Raw genomic sequence first — 12,870 nt, forward strand, 5'->3', positions numbered from 1 at the left:
TTTTCTTATCTCATTCAAAGGTAAATGTGATTCTGTGACTCCCTGTGGCAAATTAAATGTTCATGGAAGTAACTTTCATCAGTGTGGAGAAGCAGTTTTGAGAGCCAATATGTGGCTCACTATGTCCACTTTTCCTGTGTAAGTGACACCCAAGCACGTGTCAAGGTAGAAACTCATTTTGGACACAATAGCTTATGTGAGGATTCTAGGGCTGCTTTACACGGCAGCATTTATTAACAAGTAACTTAAATTCAGTTAGTATTATGCTTCTTTTTTCAAAATTCAAGATATAAAACTTTAGGATACAATTCATACTTCTGCATGTGTTGTGAGCAGAGGCACTGATGTACCTTTGTTCTGTCTTTTCAAGGCTATAGCGAATAACTTTTAAAGATAGAAATAGTACCTCACTTAGGGAAAAAAGGCAGATTTGCTAAGTAGCCTATTGAAAAAGATTCAGGTGGACAAAGGGTAGGGTGCCAGCCCCATACACTAGGGGGTGGTGGGTTCAAACCCAGCTCTGGCCAAACTGCAGCAAAAAGATAGCTGGGCATTGTGGCAGGCACCTGTAGTTCCAGCTACTCGGGAGGCTGAGGCAAGAGAATCGCCTAAGCCCAGGAATTGGAGGTTGCTGTGAGCTGTGTGACACCATGGCACTCTACTGAGGGCCATAAAGTGAGATTCTGTCTCTACAAAAGAAAAAAGAAAGACAAGAAAAGAAAGAAAGAAAAGAAAAATATTCACGTTTCCCGCACTTGGAGTTAATCAGTTGTACAGCAAAACCACTGCATGTGCTGTATCAGCTGGGCTCTGTCTTGGGCTCCTCGGACATGGAGCAAAAGTGGACCATGGTGAATGTGACGCCCCTGCAGTGGTGTTGTGAGTAGTAAAATTTTGGTCTCCTACATATATGTTCTGTGTCTTCTATCAGCATCCAAGGCTAAACTATTCAGTTTAGAAGTAGTTTTTAAAATCTCACAACCTTCAATCTTTCTTTTTTTTTTTTTTTTTTTTTTCAGTTTCTGGCCTGGGCTGGGTTTGAACCGGCCACCTCTGGTATATGGGGCTGGTGCCCTACTCCTTTGAGCCACAGGTGCCGCCCAACCTTCAAACTTTCTTGACATGAGATTGGCACATGTTCAAAAAATGTGAATGTTGAAATAAAACTACTTTATAGTATTAGTAGAAGAGAAACGATGATAAGAGAAAATTTGAAATGGAAGATACTTTTGGACAGAGAAGATAGTCTAGTGGTTTTCCCAGGGCTTAAAAGTTTCCAAATGTATTGTAGAATGCATTATACTTAGTAGAGGATCAACAAACAAATAACTTCAATTAAGTAAATTAATGTCATTACCTTAAGAACAGAATTTGAGTTTGTGCAATTAATGTCATAACTATGTATAGTTCTTGTTTTGAATTCATATAGGCACCATCAAAATCACAAAGTTTTAGTCCGTGGTCCATATTATAGCTACTGTTTGGCTAATGATTTTAACAACAACAAAACAAAAAAAGTCTACAACTGTACTAGAATGACTTGAACATCTCTAAATCTTAATACATAGCATATAGCACATCGATCAGTTGATTATTAATAATTAAGATTATTAAAATGTATAGAAGGCTATCATAGAGGAGGAATGGCTTAAAGCCAATATCCAGAAATTTCATAAGTATGAATAGCAATAGAAAATTAATAAAAATGATCACTTATATTTATAAAGTCTCATTAATATTGCAGAAATCTTTGCATATGTTATCCAAAATATCCTTCATGAGGGGGGAGACAAGATGGCGGACTGAACCCAGCTTTCAACAGAGGCTCCCATCCAGAAGGAGAGTTAAGGGACAGGAATTTAGTAAGTATCCTGGTGGACTTGAGCCTCACCAAGAGAGAAGGTTGAAGAACGCACATCAACACCGCTGAGGCAAGCTGTGATCACAAGGACACAAACAAAAGGTACAAAATCCACCACCAAGCGGACGGGAGTCCCCCTCCCCCATGGGACTGGCTCAAGAGCCCCACAATTAAACAAGCGGGCAGAAATTAAAGGCCTTCCCACTACACTCCACGGGAGAGACCTTCTAAAAACTGGACCTACCTCCCCTACTGGGGTGCCGTGGCGTTCTCCTGCCGGGCATAAAACTAAATAAAACTTTTAAAATCCTTTGCCAGCAACCCTGAATCCCCAATACCCCCCTCCCGCCCACTGAGGTCTGGAGGCCAGTCCCCCAGGAGTTCGGATCCTTGAGTGATTTCTCAAGTAGATTCGGACCTTTTGAACTGGGCTAATAGACTGAGGACTTTTCAGGCGGTGCCCTGGGTGTGTGGTTGTAGGAAGGTTTGATTCTCCTTTTCCAACTGGGGCCAGAGGTGGGCGGGGAGGTGACTTAATTGCTGATTTTTCCACACAGCTGAGACTTCAAACCAGAGTAAAAGTTGCAATAGGATCGAACAGAAACCAGCTGAAAACAAGACAGAACCACTTTGCTCCACCACACCAGACAGGGCCACAGTTTCTCAGGCCACAACACTGTACGGACCCTCGATAAAGCCCCAGGGGAAAAACCAAAGGGAGTAAAATAACCATGGGGCGGAATCAGCGGAAAAACTCTGGTAACATGAATAACCAGAATAGATCAACCCCCCCAAGAAAAGATACGGCAGATGTGATTGAAGATCCCATTCATAAACAACTGGCTGTGATGTCAGAAATCGAATTCAGAATTTGGATTGCAGACAAGATTAATAAAATGGAATTAGGAATTCAAGGAGAAATTCAAAAGTTGTCTCAAGAATTTAACGAATTTAAAGACAAAATCACCAAAGACTTAGACACACTGAAGCAAGAATTTACAGCCCACAAAGATATGAAAAATACAGTAGAGTCCCTCAGCAACAGAATGGAACAAGCAGAAGAAAGGATTTCTGACATTGAAGATAAAGTCTTCAAACGCTCCCAATCTCTCAAAGAGGAAGAGAAATGGAGAGCAAAAACGGATCACTCACTCAGAGAGCTCTCAGATAATTCGAACAAAAGCAATATAAGAATTACAGGGATTTCTGAGAACGATGAAGTGGCCTCTAAGGGCACAGAGACCCTTCTGCATGAAATTATGAAAGAAAATTTTCCAGACATGCCTAGAGAATCTGAAATTCAGAAAGCAGACAGCTTCAGAACCCCAGCACAATTCAACCCCAATAAGTCATCCCCCAGACATATCATAATTAGCTTCACTAAAGTTAACATGAAAGAGAAGATTCTCAAAGCAGTCCGGTGAAAGAAAACTATTACATACAAAGGTAAGAATATTAGAATAACTGCAGATCGCTCTGCTGAAACTTTTCAAGCCAGAAGAGGGTGGTCATCAACTTTTAATCTCCTAAAGCAAAATAACTTTCAAACCAGGATCTTGTATCCAGCTAAACTGAGTTTCATCTATGATGGAGAAATTAAATACTTCAATGACATTCATATGTTGAAAAAATTTGCCATAAGTAAACCAGCTCTTCAGGATATTCTCAAACCTATCCTCCACAATGACCAACCCAATCCTATACCACAAAAGTAAACTCACTCAGAAACTTCGGATCAAACTCCAACTTCCACACTGGTGAAAGGATTAAAAATGTCCACTGGACCTTTGAAAAACTCGATACCCAAAATTCCACCAGACTTATCAATACTCTCCATCAATGTGAATGGCTTAAACTGTCCTCTAAAGAGGCATAGGTTAGCTGACTGGATACAAAAACTCAAGCCAGATATTTGTTGCATACAAGAGTCACATCTCAACTTAAAAGACAAATACAGACTCAGGGTGAAAGGATGGTCATCCATATTTTAGGCAAATGGTAATCAGAAAAAAGCAGGTGTTGCAATTTTATTTGCAGATACAGTAGGCTTTAAACCATCAAAAGTAAGGAAGGACAAGAATGGTCACTTCATATTTGTTAAGGGTAATACTCAATATGACGAGATCTCAATTATTAATATCTATGCACCCAACCAGAATGCACATCAATTTATAAGAGAAACTCTAACAGACATGAGTAACTTGATTTCCTCCAGCTCCATAATCGTTGGAGATTTCAACACTCCCTTGGCAGTGTTGGATTGATCCTCCAGCAAGAAGCTGAGCAAAGAAATCTTAGATTTAAACCTAACCATCCAATATTTAGATTTAGCAGACATCTACAGAACATTTCATCCCAACAAAACTGAATACACATACTTCTCATCAGCCCACGGAACTTACTCCAAAATTGACCACATTTTAGGTCACAAGTCTAACCTCAGTAAATTTAAAGGAATAGAAATTATTCCATGCATCTTCTCGGACCATCATGGAATAAAACTTGAACTGAGTAACAACAGGAATCTGCATACTCATACAAAAACATGGAAGTTAAATAACCTTATGCTGAATGATAGCTGGGTCAGAGATGAGATTAAGAAAGAAATCGCCAATTTTTTGGAACAAAATGACAATGAAGACACAAACTATGAGAACCTCTGGGACACCGCAAAGGCAGTTCTAAGAGGGAAATTTATAGCACTGCAAGCCTTCCTCAAGAGAACGGAAAGAGAGGAAGTTAACAACTTAATGGGACATCTCAAGCAACTGGAAAAGGAAGAACATTCCAACCCCAAACCCAGTAGAAGAAAAGAAATAACCAAAATTAGAGCAGAATTAAATGAAATTGAAAACAAAAGAATAATACAGCAGATCAATAAATCAAAAAGCTGGTTTTTTGAAAAGGTCAATAAAATAGATAAACCTCTGGCCAACATAATCAGGAAAAAAAGAGTAAAATCTCTAATCTCATCAATCAGAAACAACAAAGACGAAATAACAACAGACTCATCAGAAATCCAAAAAATCCTTAATGAATATTACAAGAAACTTTATTCTCAGAAATATGAAAATCTGAAGGAAATAGACCGATACTTGGAAGCACGCCACCTTCCAAGACTTAACCAGAATCAAGTGGAAATGTTGAACAGACCCATATCAAGTTCAGAAATAGCATCAACTATACAAAACCTCCCTAAAAAGAAAAGCCCGGGACCTGATGGTTTCACGTCAGAATTCTACCAAACCTTTAAAGAGGAATTAGTGCCTATATTACTCAACCTGTTCCAAAATGTAGAAAAAGAAGGAAGACTACCCAACACGTTCTATGAAGCAAACATCACCCTGATCCCCAAACCAGGAAAAGACCCAACAAGAAAAGAAAATTATAGACCAATATCACTAATGAATATAGATGCAAAAATATTCAACAAGATCCTAACAAACAGAATCCAGCAACACATCAAACAAATTATACATCATGACCAAGTTGGTTTTATCCCAGGGTGTCAAGGCTGGTTCAATATATGTAAATCTATAAATGTAATTCAGCACATAAACAAATTAAAAACCAAAGACCATATGATTCTCTCAATTGATGCAGAAAAAGCTTTTGATAATATTCAGCATCCCTTCATGATCAGAACACTCAAGAAAATTGGTCTAGAAGGGACTTTCCTTAAACTGATAGAGGCCATCTACAGCAAACCCACAGCCAATATCATATTGAATGGAGTTAAATTGGAATCATTTCCACTCAGATCAGGAACCAGACGAGGCTGCCCATTGTCTCCATTGCTTTTCAACATTGTAATGGAAGTTTTAGCCACCACAATTAGGGAAGAAAAGGCGATCAAGGGTATTCATATAGAGTCAGAAGAGATCAAACTTTCGCTCTTTGCAGATGATATGATTGTGTATCTCGAAAACACTAGGGACTCTACTACAAAACTCCTAGAAGTGATCAAGGAATACAGCAGCATCTCAGGTTACAAAATCAACATTCATAAATCGGTAGCCTTTATATACACCAACAACAGTCAAGTTGAAAAAGCAGTTAAGGACTCTATCCCATTCACAGTAGTGCCAAAGAAGATGAAATATTTGGGAATTTACCTAACAAAAGATGTGAAAGTTCTCTATAAAGAGAACTATGAAACTCTAAGAAAAGAAATAGCTGAAAATGTTAACAAATGGAAAAACATACCATGCTCATGGCTAGGAAAAATCAACATTATCAAAATGTCCATACTACCCAATGCAATATATAATTTGAACGCACTCCCTATTAAAGCTCCACTGTCATATTTTAAAGATCTTGAAAAAACATTACTTCATTTTATATGGAATCAGAAAAAACCTCGAATAGCCAAGACATTACTCAGAAATAAAAACAAAACAGGAGGAATCACACTACCAGACCTCAGACTTTACTACAAATCGATAGTGATCAAAACAGCATGGTATTGGCACAAAAACAGAGAAGTAGATGTCTGGAACAGAATAGAGAACCAAGAGATGAATCCAGCTACTTACCGCTATTTGATTTTTGACAAGCCAATTAAAAACATCCAGTGGGGAAAAGATTCCCTATTTAACAAATGGTGCTGGGTGAACTGGCTGGCAACCTGCAGAAGACTGAAATTGGACCCACACCTTTCACCATGAACTAAGATAGACTCTCATTGGATTAAAGATTTAAACTTAAAACATGAAACTATAAAAATACTAGAGGAGAATGCAGGGAAAACCCTTGAAGAAATTGGTCTGGGTGAGTATTTCATGAGGAGAACCCCCCGGGCAATTGAAGCAGCTTCAAAAATACACTACTGGGACTTGATCAAACTAAAAAGCTTCTGCACAGCTAAGAACACAGTAAACAAAGCAAGCAGACAGCCCTCAGAATGGGAGAAGATATTTGCAGGGTATATCTCTTACAAAGGTTTAATAACCAGAATCCACAGAGAACTCAAACGCATCAGCAAGAAAAAAACAAGGGATCCCATCGCAGGCTGGGCAAGGGATTTTAAGAGAAACTTCTTTGAAGAAGACAGGTGCACGGCCTTCAGACATGTGAAAAAATGCTCATCATCTTTAATCATCAGAGAAATGCAAATCAAAACTACTTTGAGGTATCATCTAACTCCAATGAGACTAGCCTATATCACAAAATCTCAATAACAGAGATGTTGGCGTGGATGCGGAGAAAAGGGAACACTTCTGCACTGCTGGTGGGAATGCAAACTAATACATTCCTTTTGGAAAGATATATGGAGAACACTCAGAGATCTAAAAATAGATGTGCCATTCAATCCTGTAATTCCTCTGCTGGGCATATACCCAGAAGACCAAAAATCACAACATAACAAAGATATTTGTACCAGAATGTTTATTGCAGCCCAATTCATAATAGCTAAGTCATGGAAAAAGCCCAAGTGCCCATCGATCCACGAATGGATTAATAAATTGTGGTATATGTATACCATGGAATACTATGCAGCCTTAAAGAAAGATGGAGACTTTACCTCTTTCATGTTTACATGGATGGAGCTGGAACATATTCTTCTTAGTAAAGTATCTCAAGAATGGAAGAAAAAGTACCCAGTGTACTCAGCCCTACTATGAAACTAATTTGGGGCTCTCACATGAAATCTATAACCCAGTTACAACTTAACAATAGGGGGAAGTGGGAAGGGGGGGCTGTGTAGAGGGAGGGGGATCGTGGGATCACACCTGTGGTGCATCTTACAGGGGTATTTGCGAACTTGGTAAATGTAGAATGTAAAGGTTTTGGCACAGTAACTGAGATAACGCCGGAAAGGCTATGTTAACCACTGTGATAAAAATGTGTCAAATGGTCTATGAAGTGAGTGTATGATGCCCCATGATCATATCAATGTATACAGTTATGATTTAATAAAAAAAAACAAAATATCCTTCATATCAAATCTGTAAATTATAACCAGTGTTAAGGTATCCATTTGCAGGTACAAAAATAAAGGCTCTGCTAGTTTACAAACATTTTCTAAAGAGCAACAGGACCAACCACGTCACAGAACACAGTTCTTTATACTGTCATTAATATCCGGTGTACCTATGAGATTTGTTACACAGATGCCTTTGCGTAGTCACACCAGTATCATCCACAAGTCTGCTTAATGTCATTTTAGATCAAGATGACCAATAATTGAATTCTGAAGAATTGACTTATGCTTTCTTTTTTTAAATTTAAATTTACATTTTTATATTTTGGTTCAGGTTCACTGAGTGTACAAAGAATTAGGTTGCACTGATTGCATTTGGTAGGTAAAATCCCTCTTATGATTGCCTCCTGTCCCCAGTAGGTGAGCCACACACCGTGGCCCCTATCCTCCTCCCTCCTCTCCTCTTCCCACTCCATCATTCCCCTGCCTCCCACTTTGAATTGATTTGAGATTTTCTCTTATGTAGGTAGTATGTATTAGATCATCTAGTGGCTTCATATTAGAATAGAGTCCATTGGATTCTTGCTTCTCCATTCTTGTGATACTTTACTAAGAAGAATGTGTTCCAACTCAATCCAGGTTAATACAAAAGATGTAAAGTCTTCATCTCTTTTAATGGCTGACTAGTATTCCATGGTATACATATACCAGAGCTGGTTAATTCATTCCTGGGCTGGTGGGCATTTAGGTTGTTTCCACATTTTGACAAGTGTAAATTGAGCTGCAATAAACAGTCTAGTGCAAATGTCCTTCTGACAAAATGATTTTTGTCCTTCTGGGTCGATATCTAGTAATGGGAGTTATGCTTTCTTTATAAATCCAGATGCTCAATTACCTAATATCTAATAAGTGGAACTCTTTGTTCCTGTGGGTGGTGGAAAGGACAGAAAGGGAAATATAGTACTTCACGATATGCCCAAGATTATTAGTCATTGAAAATTATAATTCCAATTGCTCACTCTTTTGAGTAGTTATGATCCACCGAGAAGCTTACTGGTAACAAAATTATATTTTAGGTTTAACATGCCCTGCATGTCAGCACTATTTAATACTCATCAAAATGGCAGCAACTTACCAAGGAAGGAACGAGAAACCCATGCAAGGAGAATAGAGTGGGTGGAGGGCACCAGATAATCGTTTCGTCTCCAAGCCCAACCTAAACATTACCTTCCTATTCAAATATAAAGTGTGGAAAATGCCTGTGCAGCATAAAGACAAGGCTCTGCATTACTTCTCGATTCAGTGCACTAAGCCTCTATATGCGTAACTGGTTTCCTATTTAGCGAGCTAATAGAATTCATAGAATTTGCATCTCATTTATTTTCAGGCTTTGCCCATACATGACTTTGTATACAAAGACGCAAATGGACCCAGAGATTAATGTAGAGATTGAGATTCTAGTAGGAATTTTTGCTATCAGATACAGTTTGTTCGATTGGTTATTTTGCATGCTAAAAGGGCTAGTCATGCTGTATAGATAAAGCTAGTGGCTATTTTCATTTTATTTCAAAGATAATGTATGTGAATTGGCACATGTTCTGTGTCCTGGTATCTTGTAGAGTGACTGAGGTGTGATCAAAGACAATTTTTTTTTTTTTATATTGAGTTTAGCATTTTCCCTGTGTGCTTTCTTGTAAGGATCAACTTTAACCCCTATTCGTGTAACTGCAAGTCAAGAGGAAAGTCGACACATTTAACAGTACCTTTTGCCTTCTTGATTTTAAAATGGTAGGGCTGCTTGGGGATGGGGATTGTGCAGTTGGGGAACTTAGTAAGGCTAAATTGAGCATTCAAGCTGAAAATACCGTTATTCCAAATTATAGTATCTAAATTATTTTTAAATGGTTTTTAGCCAGATGATAAGCTTAGAACCAATCTAACCTTCCCCTCCCTTCCCTTCTCCCTTCCCTTCTTTCCTTTCCCCTCCCCTCCCCTCCTTTTCTTCCTTCTTTACCTTTTTATCTTTTTATTTCAAGTTAGAGTAACATATATTAGTAAAGCATTATCCCACTCAGATTCAATATAAATTCTAAAGTTTTATTATCACATTGAATAATGATACATTTCAGAAATGTGTAAAAACTTGTAAAAAATGACATCTTCCTTTAGGTCTTATTAGAAAATGTCAAATACTATGGCACTATTTGAAGAAAACTTATGAGGGAAACAACTTTAATCTTTATATATATTTTTTTCAATTTTGGGGGGGCCAGGGGAAAATAGTTCATTCATCTATGTATGACATATTTTAAAAATAAGTGGAAAAATTTCCATCCAATTTATTTATACAATCATTTAAATTGATCTAATATGAACATGTCAACAGCAAATGTTTCTTGCATCTTACTTCCAATGAAGTTGGGGAAGTGGTGGTTGGACATATCTAAAAAAACTATTCAGATTTTTAATCCAGTGTAATTATTTATCTCTTTTTTATTGAGTGAGGATCCATTTTAAAACACAAAGCTACATATTCCATGTCTTACGATGGCATAAAATATTCATCAACATAAATTGTTCCATTTTTCTGAAACGAACTAAATTTCTGTCTATGTTCCCTTTGCCATAAGATATTTCTTATGAAAAAACTTTCTTTGTATTGCTTTATTTCAAATCACTCCTCTGGTTGTCTGAACATCCAGAAGATTTATATTTTTAGACTCTTGAGTCTTTTATCCTCTTTTACCCTACTCCAGTTGCCAGGAACATACATACAAGACTGCTTAGACCTCTGAAAGCAGAGGTGCTTTTTTGTAATGATTGCCTGATTTGACACTTTGCTGATTAAAAAAAAAAAACCTACCAAGTTCAATCTCTTATTTGAAACCGCAAACTTCTATTTCCTACCCAAACTTAGCTCTAAAATCTTCATCGTTCTCATTTCTGACATGAAAAGACAACCATCGTCCATGATCATATACGTAATAAGTTCAGCACATAAAAAAAAACTTAACTACGACCAAAAAAAAACCAAAAAAAAAAAAAAAATGCCGGGCATTGTGGGGAGCATCTGTAGTCCCAGCTACTTGAGAGGCTGAGGCAAGAGAATCACTTAAGCCCAAGAGGTGGAGGTTGCTGTGAGCTGTGACACCACAGCACTCTACCGAGGGCAACGTAGTGAGACTCTGTCTCAAAAAAAAAAATCTTGTGTGATTTGGAGATAAGGGAAATCTCTGATCCGGTGGAAATGGAAGCCCCAGCCAGATGGAGATGGGAGAAAAGGAAACGAAAGTCCTCTCTTTCTGATGTTTCAAGACTGAAACAGAGATCCATATTCTAATAAAACATTTCTCCATGTTTGCATTGTTTCTTTATTCAGGGCCATGAATCTGTTTACTTGTGTCAGAAAAAAATGTAAAATTGTTATCTTGCTAATATTTAGGTGGTGAGCATATTTCTTTTGCTATAAAATACAAGATAATATTTTACACAAAACCCATACAAGCGTGCAAGGCATATTCATGTACATGTTTCCTCGGACTTGTGGAACTGCATCATGGGAAATGATGTAACCATCTGTCAGTCACCATCTTCTTCAGCCTGCCACTGTCTTATCCTTAGATTTTCCACAAATAAGCCAACATTTTGAAAAAGTAGTAACAGAAATAAAGTAGATATTTCATTTATCCAAAGGGCCAGAGAGATCACATCAATTTATACAAGGTAACTTTGAAAGCTTAAGAAGATGAAAATTTGCAAATGACATTAAAGTTTGGCAGAATGATGAAAAACAATAAACATTAACGGCATTGACTTATTTTGATTTGAATTGGCAGCTTTTTTCTGTGGCCCAAGTTCTACCTTTCCATGACCTTGTAAAATGCTGTACCATGGAGTCCTTATCTCCTTTGCATGTAACAGATGTCATCCTTCCGAGACATTTGCTTACCTTTAATTTTTTTAAATGAAATTTTGCCGATTGTATTTTTGATCTCCTAAACAAACACAATCCATGATAGCATTTCACAATCTATGCCAGGACATGATCTGAGAACAAAAATTAAGTTTCTCTTCCCAATTATGAGCTATTTAATATTTTAGATTACAAGCTTGATTTTTTTTTTTGCTCTTATTGCTAAAGGCTAGTTGAAGCTCTACCTGTGTTTTAATTTTATTTCTTTGAAAAATACACTATTATGCTCATATTGATTCAAATATTTTAAAAGATAATCTGTCACAAAGATGATACTTGCAAATAAATAAATGGTCCACGGGTTCTCGAGTCAAAGAGCATCAGTCTGATTTTTAATTCATCTCTTGATAGCTGTGCAATGTGGGCAAATTGGTTAACCTCTTTTGGCTGCTCAGTCCTAAATGAGAATAATATTAGTTTCTCCCTCAAGCTCCCTCAAGTGCTTGTTGAAAGTATATGGCGAAGTAATATATGTAAAGGGTGCGAAAGAGTTTCTGATACAGGTTAAGTTCTCTGTGATGTATTTTATATTGTTACACTTACTTAATATTAAGTGAAAACATCAGTAAGAGATTTAAATATTTTTAACATTTCAGAAGCTTGAATTTTATATCTACCTTTGTTTTGATGAAAAAGGGTATGTATATATATGTGATATATATATGGAAATATTAAATAAAAATTACTCTGAAAGTAATACACATGTGATGGGTACAAAGTTGAACATGAAATGTAAGTCATTGAGAACGATCAACCCTAGTGAAGGCTGCAGAGATCCCCCCCATAAATATTAGTAGTCTAATAACTACCCCTATATATATTAGTAGTCTATAGACCACCCTATAAATATTAGTAGTCTAATAGACCACCCAAAAAATATGTATTTGTCACAGACTTACAAAGATATTACTGAAAAAGAGACATTGGTAGACTGACCTAGTTTTTGCACATCATGAAAAGTTATTCAAGATTCATTTCCAGCTTTTAAAAATACTATATTAACTTTAACGTGCATATTGTTTAAATTAAATGTGCAATTGAAAAATTGAGGAAAACGTGGTAGCAGAAAATTCTGTCACTGTATCTGCCGTTTGCGTTCAATGTGTTGTCATT

The sequence above is a fragment of the Nycticebus coucang genome, chromosome 23 (genome assembly GCF_027406575.1).
Source record: "Nycticebus coucang isolate mNycCou1 chromosome 23, mNycCou1.pri, whole genome shotgun sequence".
Taxonomy (NCBI): Eukaryota; Metazoa; Chordata; class Mammalia; order Primates; family Lorisidae; genus Nycticebus; species Nycticebus coucang.